Source organism: Haliotis cracherodii, unplaced genomic scaffold (genome assembly GCF_022045235.1).
Source record: "Haliotis cracherodii isolate W230 unplaced genomic scaffold, xgHalCrac1.p SCAF_15, whole genome shotgun sequence".
NCBI classification, from domain to species: domain Eukaryota; kingdom Metazoa; phylum Mollusca; class Gastropoda; order Lepetellida; family Haliotidae; genus Haliotis; species Haliotis cracherodii.
Window position 1 is genome coordinate 4,571,609 of NW_027266270.1, and position 13,217 is coordinate 4,584,825.

Consider the following 13,217-nt stretch of genomic DNA (forward strand, 5'->3'; position numbering starts at 1 on the left):
TACACTACTTTCGGTTCTTGGTATTCCTGACAATAGCTGGCCATCAGACCTACCCCTGACCACACAAGCTCGGAACCAAACACATCCAGCCGCAGACGAGGAACAATATGCAGCTGACATTTAACCCGAGGTGGGTTCGATAAGATTAGCCTTCTATCAGCGTGTGTGTGGCAATGGATATACATGACTGTTTGCAAATATTTGTTGGCGTGATTAATCTATAGCTCAGTCAGTGTTAGCAGGGAATGTGTGCATTGATACAAATGGTCAAAAGAAACTGTCTGGACATCGTCTATCCCTCCGACCAATACCCAACCCACGGAGCTACCTAGATCCACATTAATTACCCTTTGTTTCAATAACCGATACACATTCTCACATATAACAAATACATACTTACAGACGAAAGCTTTTATTAAAAACTTGATGGTTGAACGTCATATGAACATAAAACTAATTACAATCACATAACTAGATATCTGTTCGACATATTCGACTTGCCCAACTGGTCCCGGGCACAGAAAACATTAATCTGGCAAAATGTAACTGAATTAAAACAGCAACAAAAAACAACATTCTTATGTCAAGATGGTGTTATCTAAGTTTGGATGAAAGCCATGCACCCGTCGCCGAGGTACAGACAGTGCTGTGTATTTGAATATACCTACATGTGAGTGAGTGAGTGAGTGAGTGAGTTAAAATTTAACGTCACATCGGCAATATTTCAGCCATATCTTGACGAGAACATTTATAATACTGACATCAAATTAAAAAAAACTGTCATCGACGGACAGTATAACAACTAGCATATCGCAGTTTATAAGTAAAACTAGTTTAGAACAATTAAAAGAATAACCTATTAATATTAGTCAACAATACATGATAAAAACGGGCTACAGATCGCCAGCAACAAAAGTTAGGCTACCTTACTGGGGACCGTGGGGACTTACAATACTTCTGCTACCTGCACGGCTCCCCAGCAGGATTTACACCATCCCTTCAGCTGCTGGCGATGGTACACAATTAAGCCATAATTAAAACGAAACAAATATACTACGTTTAAAAACTGTGGTAGGAATAAACATACTTTCAGGGTGTGGTCGAGGAAGAAATTTCGTTGTCACTAATTACTAAATTTAAAAACAGTAACTCTATAATCCTGCGCGTAACAAATATGAAATGTCGTTGGTTCATAGATAATCAGACAGGGCTAAATCTGAGGAAGACACACATGTACAGGGCCACAGTGGGCGCACTCACTTCAAATATGAATTAATGATTTCATTTTAAATAACACAATGTCAACATCTCCCATTTCAAAGTGTACTTCAAACATCACATACACGCGAAGGGGAATTACGGAATAAATGCTTTTAAATCTTCAGCCTTGATGATGGACTTTCAACACAAATTGCTTCATTTACTGAAGTGTCAACGTACGCTGTTTATGAGTAAATAAGACTTAGTATTCTTTCCCCGGGGAATATACTTAGGCTTTACCACATCATAAACGGGGATTTATAGAACACGGTTCAGTAAAGACCTTCGTGTATTTGTTAAGGTTAGTTTTTAACACATGATCAGTAACATGTATTAATTCTATAGTGACAGTGCAGACCTTTGAAGATGTAATAACACTTGTAACTTGACTACACATACACCTGAAAGTACCTCCTAAAGTTTGTAATTTGTAATGGGACATACCAATTTTATTTGATATATAGATTTGGCACGTGTAGTTTGTTATTTTTGTATGTATTCGCCCGTATCGTGTATACTGTTGTTTAGGTTACACAACACTCGATATGACCATAGCCTATTTAGTGCTCCCATTGTGGTGTCTCCAGCCGTGCCATTGCTGCAATGTTAGTGAGTGAGTGAGTGAGTTTGATTTTACGCCGCTTTTAGCAATATTCCAGCAATATCACGGCGGGGGACACCAGAAATGGGCTTCACACATTGTACCCATGTCGGGAATCGAACCCGGGTTTTCAGCGTGACGAGCGAACGCTTTAACCACTCGGCTACCCGACCGCCCTGCAATGTTAGTACAAGCGGTAAAAACCTCAGTCACTGTTATCTAAAACTGTTTTTACCTGTCGGGGCTCTATTTAACACTTTAAAAGTTGCACCAATAGACGATCGCGCGAGGCCCTGTCAGGTAATAGAGTTTCTGTACTTAGAGGGTGTTTCTGTTTAATTAATACTCCCAAACAGAGAATTATATGATCGCAATCAACTAGAATACACGCGATATCAAAACCATCACCCCCTATTTAAAATGTATATACCCTAGTGGAAGCGGTCATTAAAGTGATATATTGCTTAAAACAATGTAGATCTTACCCGATAGCACTCCTAGTTTAGAACATGTATTTTATTTATTTGACATGCAATGCTCCAATCATGATAGGCCATTCTAAGAACCCCCAAAACACGTGTGTTGGCTCGTAGATACAGAAACAACTGTCATCTGTTTTCTCCAGAATTCAAAAGAGTTATTTGCAAAGGATAGGCCGATAACGAGCTCGCCAATACTGTGATTACAATGTTAAGGATTTGTTCATATTCAACGGCGTATCCACTAAGGAAAATGTTTATACAAGCTTCAGTCAATATTGACACAGTATTGTTATGCTCGCCGACAGTTTGCAAGGAACAAACATTGGCATATATACACCTGTTAAGACTTTTATCCCTTGCCTGTTCAGTTGACCATGGTCGATGAATTAGGTCAGACCGGACAACAGCCGCCAGGGAACTGAGTGATTATACATGCCCTGTACATGAATCGGCGTGTCCGTGACAGACAACCATTGATAACACGCATAGGGGAGGGGTGGGTGAAGCGAATGTGAGAGGTTCAACCCCCAATACTTACAGAGGCACTGGCTCAGTCAAATTTGATTAATGCGACAAAAACGGCTTGGCTTAATATACTTTCAACATACTTTAGTGGGCAGTGTTTCCACAACAGCACGCCGCTACCATTATAAGAATGTACTTTTTAACATGTGTTTTAGGCTATTGCCACGACGCACTGGACTTGCACAAGTCTCTAAGCCAATAATTATTAGTTTAAATTATAATTTCAAGATTATGTTAATAATAGCAAGCTGTCCCTATAAGAGACTGGAGTACTGTCCACATATCTAGACTTGCCTATTAGGAGGATAGAATTACTACATATCCATGAACTTTTCTTTCAGTACAACCTTGGAGCAAGGCTAACAGCATAGTTATAATTGCTCCGACTTAACTTCAACTACTTCTAAAGACATTTCATCACGCGTTGCTCTAGGGAATGAAGAGGTACGGGAAAGACGTAACCTTATCGCAGCTAAAGAGTGAGTGAGTCTGGATTTACTTTTAGCAATATTCCAGCATAAGACCGCGAGAGGCAGCAGAACGCAACTAAGGTAATCCTTCACATAAAACAGCACGTATTTTGAAAGTCCTGGGCGCCTATATGTCAATCACGTGACTCAATGTGTACAATAGCATACAGTTTGAAGTAGATTCCAAATGTTAACGACCACGGACACCTGCGCACCTGCTGCAGAAAGTTGTAGATTGCCATGTGCATGACGACCCCACGTGACATTGCTTATGTTCAGGTGAGCTCATTTCCCCTCTACGTCTTGTTATGGTGTGCATAAATATATCCGGGAACGTATTAATTCAGGTGCTGGCACATTAGCTGTGTACTGAACGCCTCGTCGTTAGAAGTACAGATTACTGGGGTATAAGCAGGAGGACCTACACTGGTAATTATTACTACGTTTTCAATACACTCCCTGCAATGTATACACTCCTATTTATAGTCCCATGTTCAGGAGACACGGGTGAACCAGTCGTCTAAGGCGCCGCAATTCGCTGTGCGTCTTGGACACGCCAGAAACCTATGACTGTGGGTTCGAATCCTGGTTCGCCCCGATTATGTTTCTAGTGTTGTCAGCTCCATACCCGTGCTCGTGGGCTTCACCAAATAAGTAAACGTCTAAGACCTTAATCCCTCCCGACTTTCCTTCCCCATCAAGCTGACACGCTGATCTAGAATACTGTTCGAAGCGGCGTTAATCCCAATTCACTCACTCATCCGTGTTTGCGCGCATGCTGTGGTTGCCTATTGTGCCTAGCATGTTGGGAACGTCCCTGTTCCTATAACGACCTGTGTCAATCTTTAGTTTAAATGCAATCTCCAAAACAACTCAACTATTTCAATACAAACATGTATAAGTACTGCACCCTGCACAAGGTGCAGTCTTTAATTAACAATTAATACGGAATTTGATTTCCAATATGTAGGAGAGACCACATTAAACAATCGCTGAGTTGGAAGCCAGTGTACTGTGATATCAAGTACATGATGTAGACAAACACAGTATAATACAGTGGTTCTCTGACATCGATGGAAACGCCAACAAGAGGATGTTGTAAACAAATTAATTCTAAAGGATAAAGGACTTCCATTGCTGAGGTGGTGTCGGCGCTGTCCACTAAATCATTCGGTGACGGCTGCGGTGGACTGACCTTGCACGACTACCAGCCGATTTAGCCTACATGTTGCCTTACAGACCACCACCATTACAGAAACGACACATTAAGCCATTCTGATCTCAGTGTAATGTCTGACGAACTTGTAATTAAAGGGGCTGTCTACAAGAAAGCATGTCACTTTGATATAGAGGCAATGAATCTAACCAGCAACAATCAAAGGCGGGAGTAAAGGTTCCAAACATAATTTCTTTCACGGGCGATTTCCTTTGTAACTCAGCACTCCAAGTAGCGAAATACTATAAACGAATGAGGGTAGGGTTTCAGATCAGTTCATTGTATGAGAGAGTGACTGAATCTGCTCCAAAATGTCTGATGATGAAGTTCTTGTACACATTTGGTAATTATTTACATGAAGTCCTATCAAAGATGATAAAATAATGCCACTGTCTCATGCCATTTGTTTCCTGAAAAATAAATTATTAGAGCGATTGAACTTCCCAACAGTCTGGCTACTAATATCACGTCCAGAGCCAAAGTTAAGGCATATATTGGTTAGTCGCTTTTTACGACCAGCATAGTCGCCTTTTACGACAAGCATGGGTTGCTGAAGACCTGTTCTACATCGGATCTTCACGGGTCGTATAAGTTCAGAACGCAACTTCATCATATATTCGCGTCACGGTCAGGCGGACCAGATATTGAAAGCACTACCTACAATCAGCCAGGACAAAAACTGTAACCATCCGATCCTCTTACGACGTTTACGGGCATGGGGCACAGAGGTAGTATTCTGTCCCAGAATCAGGAGGCTCAGGACTCAAGGTTGTACAGACGATTATGCAGTATTCACGAACTAAGAGGTTGACGCACAATAAGTTTACAATGTACATCTTACCGCTGTCAATTGCAATTTGCACTTCTTAGAATCTGACACAAGACACGCCGTTTCACACAGACAGAAAAACCGACATCGTGCACTTAACAGTGTCTAAACAACTCCAAAACGTGTCTTTGCACGCTGCGAAACTACCGGATGAATGTGCAAGTAACGAGGGATATCGAGATTAGTTATCATTTATTTAGAACCTTGAGACAGAAGTTTTTGCAACAATCGCAAGACTCATCCTAAGTTCACTGAGAAATGAATATGCGACATGCTGAACTTACTCATTGATATCCCACACCACCCCACCCCCATCCTGAATATTAAATATCAAATAGTCGGCCCCTTAACAAGAGTCTGGTAGTTCTAAAAGGCCACACGTTTGTACGATTTGTTGTTTGACGCCGCCGCACTCAGCAATGCTCCAGCTATATGTCGGCGGTCTGTATATGTCGAGGCTGGGCCAGACAATCAAGTGATCGATATCATGAGCAACGATTCACTCCGTCGGGGTACGATGACACTCAGTACACCAGTCACGGAACCAACCCACCAGCTCCATTTAGTCGTCTCATACGACGATGTGTAATGCCTTTCCTTGTGGTCCTCGCCATGACGTTATTCGGATATTGCTCAAAGTGGCGTAAAACCATACATACTCACTCATACTCAACCATACCGCAATACAAAAAGCACCAGGCACATTAGCGCCATACAACTAATTACAATACTCGACTAAGCACTTAGGGTTTTACGAAGCGTGAGAATGACCCCAGCGATATGTTCACTCCGATCATATCCTTATACTAAAACATAGTATCAATTCTATGGGGCATCCTTCAGCTGCACTTGCCTGTGTGGTTTTGGTTACTGGGCAATGCCTTAAAAAGATGTTAAACACGTAGATGAAATATTGATGTCAACACCGCCTCTCAAACTACCTTAATCTCAGTTATACGATCCTATTTCCCTCGACACTGTAGACTCAATTGCTTCATCAGTTCATTTACTGCCCCATTTGAAAGGCTTCCCGTGAGTGGATATTCCTTTCTTTGAACTAAGTTTCATTAATGAGATTTAAACATATACAATGATTAATTATCACAGACTGACGCCGCCTGACACCCTTAAGATAAACGCTAGAACATCTATAACACTTATCGTGTGAAAAAAATGTGTTGTTGCTTTTTAGAGCTACGGATTCTCTTCGCAGCATTGAAAACATAAAGGTTGATATGTTGGGCGAAATTGATGATGAATAATGACATTTCAGCATAAAAAAGCGTTCATTCTCAACATCCAGGAATGCCCCCTGGCACACAAACGATTTTCAAAGCCTTTTTCTCAACAGGCTATGTCGATATATGATTATTATCACATAAGGCACATCTTGTTCTAATGCAAAAGAGATTTTTATGCTGTCAAATAAGCTGTGCCATAGGATAACGAATTTACGTTCTTATCATAATCCCATTAAGATGCTTAGTAGCTTGAACGTAAACATTCCTGTGAAAGAAAGCGTTTGGTACCAACTCGTGCGTCAAATGTACATCTCTTCACAGACCATCATCGTCGAGTGACTACTTGGTTGATCGCCACGAAAAATCAAAGTGAAACCGAAGTGGTCATATAAATATTTGGCGACAAAAAAAATTAAAATAAATATGTTTTCTGAAGGGTTTGGGAAATCCTCCTGTAGACTTGGTGCTGTCATGTCACAGAAAAGGTCTGTGATCTGGGTTCAATAACCGAAACAAAAGAAGCTGTTTAATAACAAGACAGTTATTATGTTATTTATACAAACTCGGTACCCCAACATTTTGTCAGGGTAAAGTTCTGTTACAAAATAAGAACATTCACCCTGAACGAAGTAAGTTGGTTCTCATCATTTTACGTCATTGGAATGTCGCTTAGATCAACAAAGGCAATGGCAGGATTTCGAATAAAAAGCTTCACACATTCTCCTCTTTCTCAAGGAAAACATACGGAGCACGCAGCTCTCCATCTGTGCGCGAGAGGTCCTGGCATCAACAATGTTCCTGTTTTCTTTGTAAACAATGAGGACTGGTTCCACCTATACAGAGATGTCTCAATGAAGTGTGGTACCAAGGCCGTGACCGGTGCAGAAGAACAGCTGTCTAACACTTGAAGGACGTTGTCGTCGCACTTGTTGTGGATACATGCGCTCATGTACCATATGCAGAAAGAATAGGACACTACCCATGGATTGTTAACATCAGAATAAAATAAGAATAACAGCTTGCAGTATTACTTAATTACAGAACGTCGCCATTGCTAAAAAATGTATATACCCTCAACAACCATCATTAATGGCAGTTAATCATTGCCAGCACTGCCAACCTCCACCTACCATCATCATCGTCGTCGTCGTCGCTGTTGTTGTTTTCGTCGTCGCCCTTCTATTTGTTTCGCTCGTACAGACACAACCTATCATTACTATCATTTTCATATACATTATTTTCACAACCGCGATCACATTATCATTTTCACCAGCGTCCTATATAATAATCCCGACCATTATTTGATCTGACCACTAACGTGTCCATCTCGTCCTCATCATCATCAGGGGCGGTCGGGTAGTCTAGTGGTTAAAGCCTTCGCTCGTCACGACGAAGACCCGGGGTCGATTCCCGACATGGGTACAATGTGTGAAGCCCATTTCTGGTGTCTCCCGCCGTGATATTGCTGGAAAATTGCTAAAAGCGGCGTAAAACCATACTCACTCACTCTCTCATCATCAATAAAGCCAGCATAGCGCCAACCGTCTTTCACCGTCGAAAACTGTAATTTATACAGTTTTCATAATCTCCGACCCTGAGGATCCGGGTTGGAATTGGACTTCAGCAACTCATGCTTGTCTTAAGAGACGAATATGCATGTCGTACGGGATCGGGGGTCAGGCTCGCTAACTTGGTTGATGAATGTCATTGTATCCCATTTGTGTAGATCGATGCTCATGAGGTCTGTCTGGCCCAGACTCGATTATTAACAGACCGCAGTCATATAGCAGAAGTATCGCTAAGTGCCGCGTTAAAGAACAATGAACAAACATAATCGCCCTCATACTGATATATGCATTGACCTTTGCGACACAGCATCGGCTGATCATAGTGGTACGTCGTGATCCAGACAGTGAAACGAAGCAGTAAAAGCCCACTGCCAGTCTCGTCCTATAGAAGCAATGCAATCTCCGTTTGTCGATACCGAAATGGAATTTTAGAAATGTCAGGACAAATTGTTTAAAGGTCGCTGTGACAAATGTACACGATCCAAGTAAACGAAAGGCATCTTATCTATGTCTTGGGTTACTAGGTTAACAATGGACTGGCAAGTGTGTTTATCTACCTGTCATTTTACATAACGAGGCAGATATAGAATAGCGACTGATATCACTGAAATACCGTCCTCTTGATCTCACATTACAAGTTTTACTTTTGAAATCGCTATTTGCCCTGGCTGATTGTAATGCAAAAAGAGCGTTACATACCAATGAACAAAACTACGTTGCACGTTAATTTACGCAAATTAAGTTGTGCAATGATGAGCTGTGCAGACTTCGGTATTTCAGCAACCCATGATCGTGGTTTCGATTCCCAGATTCACCCTGATTATGTTCGAGGTTTGTCAGCACCATATCTCTGCTCGTGGGTTTCACCAAAGATTTAAACGTCAAAGAACTGCATCACTTTGGGGCTTCCTTCCTCATCACATGCTAGAACTGGAACACTTTTAAAAAGGCTTACATGCAAATCACTCTCATTCTTATTAATAGATTGTTGTGACGTGTGTTAAATTGGTTCCAACTTGAAATAGATTCTTCTTCCTGAAGTATACGTATGCTACTACAACTACAGTGTGAGCCCATGAATATTGGGCGAGTATTTCAAAAGCGTTAACTGTCACCAGGTATTGGCCCGCTCGAGGACTCCGGCACATTGATTTTCAATTATCCATGATTAATATCATTTTAAAGATGGCCCTGGAGGTCGCTGAGCGCCAATTTTTCCACGTTATTTCCACTAGAGTTGACATATTGCTCAATTCAAGGAGAAAAAACCCACTCAGGCCAATTGATGAATAAAACACTGAACGTACCGATCCCACAACATTCCTGGGTCACATGACGTCAAATCCATTTGACGTTACACATAATTAATGTAGTCGTTATTTGAACTTCACTACACCAACGTCAAGCATCGCTAGAAGACCATATATAGACATAAATGTAACACACCATGAGAACAAAAGTATGTGCAAACCATTCAAATGTTGAACAAACACGTCAGGCTGTCACCTTTGGAATTCCCACCGCACTATATGCGGTGAAAACACACGAGACCACACATATCGTGTTCCTGTTTTGATAGAATGTACTTTGGCTATCCTGTACAATGATAAAAACATTCGCGACAATGGGTGTCTGTTTCCTGACTAAATCGCAACACGCGAGTTTGTGTTCCGACTTCAACGTTGTCGTCATGTTATGTCATGCAAGGCCCCACCTATAGAACTGACATGTTTTCTAGCAATCTGAAACTAAATGCTCTGGGATGATAATTATACATATAAACCAGTCCGGGCGTGACTACAGATTCTCTTCGGGAAGATCTTGATGGTTAAGTAGTAGGATGGTTGCTATTCATTGTCAAGCAAATACCTTGAATAATTGGCACGATTGACAAAGCCCGTAGGACCGTAAGAGATCCAGTTATTGATGGATAATTAAGTCCTGCATCAAAGCTCCGATTTCTAACCTGTCATTCCTCAAGGTCACCCGACTAACAGACACCTGCTTTCGTGGGCGAATTGACAGATCATAGAGAGTATAAAAACAAATGTGAAGATTAATCCCTGTAGTCTTGATGTCCCCCTTTCAATATTACCATTGCAAAAATAGCCCAATTAATCATCATCCTGTTGTGCTCTGGTCCCAGCGTGGTGGCTTGTGTTGTGGGAATTGATTTTCGTGTCTGTCTATTCTAAGGGTCATCACGAACACACATTTTCAAGCGGAACGTGGTATATATCTAACCACTAGCACGCCCCTTTATCTATCGATGTAAGACTAATGTATTTCACCATTTTGTTTGATCTTGATACTTGGTGGCAATCCGAGGTTTAAGGTGATAGGAGATTATAATATTGTTGAATACAGTGTTTCATTGTTGTTTAACGCCGCACTCAGCAACATTCCACGGTGGTCTCTAAATAATCGAGTCTGGACCAGACAATCCAGTGATTGACATCATGAGCATCGATTTACGCAATTGTGGTACGATGGTATGCATCAAGTCAGCGAACCTGACCAGCCGGTCCCCATAGTCGCCTGTTGTGATAAGCATGGGTTGCAAAGGACCAGGGCCCACTTGCACAAAGCGATCTTAGCGCTAAGATAATCGTACTACCCATACTTTAACATATGCTTACGATAGCCTTAGCGCTAAGATCGCTCTGTGCAACGGGGCCCAGTATTAAATAACTCGCATCTTCATGGGTGGAGAGAAAGACTAATATGAAGTATACAACAGTGTTATCAATGCGAAGACCCAATCCGATAAAATTTGTATCAAGTTCCGATCTATATGTAAATAATGTTCATCCTACTTCACTGATCCTATGTAACCGTCAGGGTAAGAGGGGTTTAATAATTATGTTTAGTGAGTGAGTGAGTTTGGTTTAACGCCGCTTTGAACAATATTTCAGCCATAATCACGGCGTGTCTGCTTGATGTTAGCGGAAAGCCCGAAGTGCTGCAGGTACTTTGGTAACACCCTCGACCAGGGGTATGGAGCTGAAAACTCTAGAGCGTTATCAGGGTGAATCTGGGATTCGACACCACGATCACAGGTTCCTGATGTACCTAAGGGACGCAACTGTGCAAACCGAATTGTCGACCGGGCCAACCGAGCCCCCTGTACTTTGTTAAAATGCAGTGATGTAACATAACGACGATCACAAGGTGACGGCCTTAATGGAGCAGAATGTCATAGATTACACATGTGGCAACCAGCGATTCGTTAACCGACCGAATTTGACAGACATTTTCAATTACATTTTATTGATTTTGCAGAACAGAATAACGCGATATGACAACACAGCCCTTAATGTTTCAACTATTCATCGATGCAAATTATTAGCATTGATAGTACGGTCTCAGAAGAGTTATGCATTGCCACCATCACGAAATGCATTCCATTTGGCATGAAATATTGATGTTCTTTCCCGAATGACAACAGGTGTCTGGGTCAAACGATAGATTTATAAAACTGGCGCAACACATTGTTCTCCGTCCTCAAGAGTGCGCTATCATTATACAGCCATATGCAGATTACAAACAGATGTCGAGCGTATATGTATTACGCGAATAACGATGTGCACATCTACTGTCTGCTTCAGGAAGAACGAATGAGTGGGGGTTGAATAACACAGCGCCTTCTCTACAACACTGCATATAGTGCCCTATACACATATGCCATGATTCTGTGTTGTTCAACGATTGCCTGTTAATAATCGAGTCTGGGCCAGAAAAAAACAGTGATTGATATAATGAGCAACGATTCAAGACGTCGTGGCATGTCGACACGCTATCGACCAAGTCACCAAGCCAGACCACCCGATCCATTAAATGGCATGATACGACCAGCATAGGTTTTGGGGACCTATACTAACACGGAATCCCAATGAAATGCACATAAGAGTGAACTTAACGCCGAGGTGAGACAGTAAATAGACGCTAACCACAGTGACGACATTCCAACACATGTACACACACACACACATAACCAAGGCCACGTTGCTAAACGCTGGTCACTTATGAACTATACCAGAAGGTATCTGGAACCTAAGGTTAAGGGTCAAAAATGCATGTGTTTCCTGGGAAAAGATCACGAACCAGATATATCTGTTTTGAAATATTGTTGTTATATTTGTACAGACCCCATTGCTGACATTGCCACGATGTACCCACATGTTTCGCGATGGTTCTTTATGATGTGGTAAGTACGAATACCTGTACAGGAAAGGTGGGTATGGCTAACTACACATGCAAGCACCTCCCATGAGCACATAAATGTGGGGCAGAACAGGTCCTGTACACAGGACCCTCGTTACTCCGGACCGTACAGTGACATGTTCGAGGGTCATACAGAAACATAGACCAATATATAATCTTTGAAAGCTTTTATTACACAATACATTTCTCTCCTCTAAAATTAAAACAATTAGCTTTCCTGATTTCATATGTGCTGGCTAAAGCTGGCTAGAGCTGGCTAAACTTGCTTTTATAAAGTTTCTAGTTTTGTTTTCATTAAATAGATATAATCTACAGTCAAGTTACAGAGCAACAAACATTCGTATTAGCTAGCTCAGTCATCCACAGAATACAAACTCTACCAACGCCAAATCTCTGCCTTTGTATCCTATTCCAACGTGCAGGGTCGGCGAGGCAATCTAATCGTTAACGAGATCGATTCCTCACATGGGTACATGGCGTGAATGGGGATAAAAGCGGCATACATCTTACTTTACTAACTACATCACTACATCATTCTCACGCACTATTTATTTTCGGGTTTACATTTCATTTTGCAGATGAACAAGGATTCATAAGATGTATCTAAAATGTAGATAGCATAAATTGTCGCGAAACAACTAGACAAATTGTGTATGTCGACTGTCGCCTGCTCTTGGCATTGACGAGTTTGATGATAATTGCAGGAATCATTTCTTACTACACCTCCTTGGACATCAATATTTCATTTTTTCGCGAAACGCGGTCATTGATCGTATAGGTATAGTATGTGCAAGACGCCAT

At 41.5% G+C, this 13,217-nt stretch overlaps 1 protein-coding gene across 1 annotated transcript in view; it reads right to left on the reverse strand.

Annotated features, from left to right (window-relative positions):
- The window catches only part of LOC139462185 (uncharacterized), a 78,724-nt gene that overhangs the window by 39,393 nt on the left and 26,114 nt on the right, over positions 1-13,217 (reverse strand). The gene's annotated exons all lie outside the window — the stretch shown is intronic.